The sequence below is a fragment of the Monodon monoceros genome, unplaced genomic scaffold (genome assembly GCF_005190385.1).
Source record: "Monodon monoceros isolate NGI ecotype Baffin Bay Population unplaced genomic scaffold, NGI_Narwhal_1 Super_Scaffold_7, whole genome shotgun sequence".
NCBI lineage: Eukaryota > Metazoa > Chordata > Mammalia > Artiodactyla > Monodontidae > Monodon > Monodon monoceros.
The window spans coordinates 38,703,668-38,706,486 of record NW_021703784.1 but is presented as its reverse complement, the minus strand read 5'-3'; positions in this window follow the sequence as shown (position 1 = coordinate 38,706,486).

The following is a 2,819-nucleotide window of genomic DNA, read 5'->3' as shown; positions in this document are numbered from 1 at the left end:
GCATCAAAATACAACCTCGAAGTGAGTATACTTTAATTTATAAATGAGGCTATTGCCAAATATGACTACTATCCTTCATGAAATGTAAAATTATACCTTTACCAATTGTAATGACTGAAGTTTTCCTCAGTGTTTTTTTATAATAATCATGAGCCAAAAACAACAACTCTCTAATATTGTAATGCCAACACTGATTTAGGAGCTTTTTAGTACTAAGCATATAATAAATTGTCAAGAAATATTTTTTGTCTTTGGATGTTAACTATAACATGTCCTGTGAGTATAAATTCCTAAATATTCACTAGTTTATACCAAAAGAAATGAATAAAAATTTTACATTCATAATATGATATTGTGTTTCTTTTTAATATCCTACCTCCAGACAAAAATAATATTAGTATTGATTCATTTAACAAATACATACTGAATGAACACCTACCCTGCCCTCTGGAATGTAAGCTCCATGGCAAGGGCTTTGATCACCACTATAGCACTATTGCCTTTAAGAGAACCTGGCCAAAGTGGGCACTCAAATATTTGTTGAATGAATGATTATGACAGATACTTCACTAGATGCTGGGATCTATCATTCAGTCATTTATATAGTAGGGGAAGGCAAATACATATTATGTCAGGTGGTACTAGTGCTATGAAGAAAAAATAAAGCAGAAGATGGACTGTGAAGGAGGATGTTATTTTGTTGTGGGCATCTACACTGAGAAAAGGTGGACTCCCACCCAAAATTCAGCTCAGATGTTGAGACTGATGAAGTCACACACATACCAAGGGTGTATGAAAGACTTTATTATTCCCCTAGTAAGGCTTTCTGGGGAAAGCAGGGCAGCTCCCAAGCAAGTCCAAAAATGGCCTGAGAGAACAGAGAGAGGAGACTGGCTTGGGGGTTTTATGGTGGTTAGGGGGTTGGGCCAGGGTGATGGTTCTGCATGCAGTTTGAATTTCCCACAGGTGGCAAAGCAAGAAGTAGCCAGGCTTTATTGCACAAACGTGGGGCAGAAGGGGAGGAAGGAGTGGGGTAAGGCTTAACAGCTGTCAGCAGTCAAACATCAAAGGTGGACTCAGACTCTATATGACACATTTTATAGAGAGAGATGGGGGAAAGCCTCTGATAAAGAGACATTTGAACAAAAGCCTGAAAAAACTGAGAGAGTGAGCCATTATTATGGAGTTATTTGGAGGAACATCCTTTCCAGCAGATTTAAAGGCTCAGAGGCAGAAGAGGACTTGGTATTTTCAAAAAATGGCAAAGAGGCCATTGTAAACAAAATAGGATCACCTGAACTCCATGAAGCTAACATCTAGTGCATATTGTGAGAAGCAATTTTTAAAATGCTAGCTAGCTAGGTAGATATTTGCAAAATTATGTTAATACCATATTCACTTTAGGAATGTGACAAGGATGCCCAATATCATTAACTTGGAGTTTCAACCAGGAAAAAAAGACAGACAGAATAGGTATAACAACTGAAAGGGAAGGAAAAAATAATTTTTTCAGCAGAAAACATGACTGACTTCTTGGAAAACCCAAAAGACTATAGCTAAATTAACAGACTGAGTTCAAAGAGGTTCCTAAATATAAATATTACTCAGCCATAAAAAAAGAATGAAATACTGCCATTTATAGCAACATGGATAGACCTATAGAATATCATACTAAGTAAGTCAGACAAAGACAAATATATGATTTCACTTAAATGTGGAATCTAAAAAATACAAATGTGCTCACTTCGGCAGCACACATACTAAAAAATAATACAAATGAATCTATATACAAAACAGGAACAGACTCACAGACATAGAAAAGAAACTTACGGTTACCAAAGGGGAAGCGGGTGGGGGAGGGATAAATTAGGAGTGCGGAATTAACAGATACACATTAGTATACGTAAAATAGATAAGAAACAAGGATTTACTGTAAAACACAGGGAACTATATTCAATATCTTGTAATCTATAATGGAAAATAATCTGAGAAAAAAATATATATATAACTGAACCACTTTGCTGTACACGTGAAACTAACACAATATTTTAACTATACTTCAACAAGGGGAAAAAATTGCTAAATGTAAAATCAATATACAATAATGAGTTGTATTTCTGCATACCAACAAAAAATAGGTTAAAAATGTAAATTTGGCAGGAATTCCCTGGCGGTCCAGTGGTTAGGACTCCGTGCTCTCAGGGCCAAGGACCGGGATTAGATCCCTAACTGGGGAACTACGGTACTGCAGGCCTCAGTGACATGGTCAAAACCAAAAAAAAGGAAATCTGAAAAGGATACCAATTACAATGTTACCAAAAGTACACAGCAGTATTTTTATTTAACAAAAATTATATATAACCTTTATGGAGAAAATTATAAAACTGTTGAAAACTCAAATAAATCAAAATAAACATGTACATCCAGGAAGATGCAATCTCATAGAAGTATCAATTCTCAAACCTATAAATTCAATTCAACATCAGTCTAATCCCAGTAGGGCTTTTATAGAGCCCTACCAGTTCATTTTAAAATATATGAGATAGGGGGACATCCTTGGTGGTCCAGTGGTTAAGACTCCACACTCCCAACGCAGGGGGCCCAGGTTTGATCCCTGGTCAGGGAACTAGATCCCATGTGCTGCAACTAAGACCCGGTGCAGCCAAATAAATAAATAAATATTAAAAAAAATAAAAGCAGACTCTCATTTGCTTTTGGTTTTAAAAGCCCAACTTCCCTTTTAGGTTCTCTGTGATGCCTCCGTGTGGCTTGTTCTACCATTCATTCCAGGACAATTTACTGAACACCATCAATGTGCC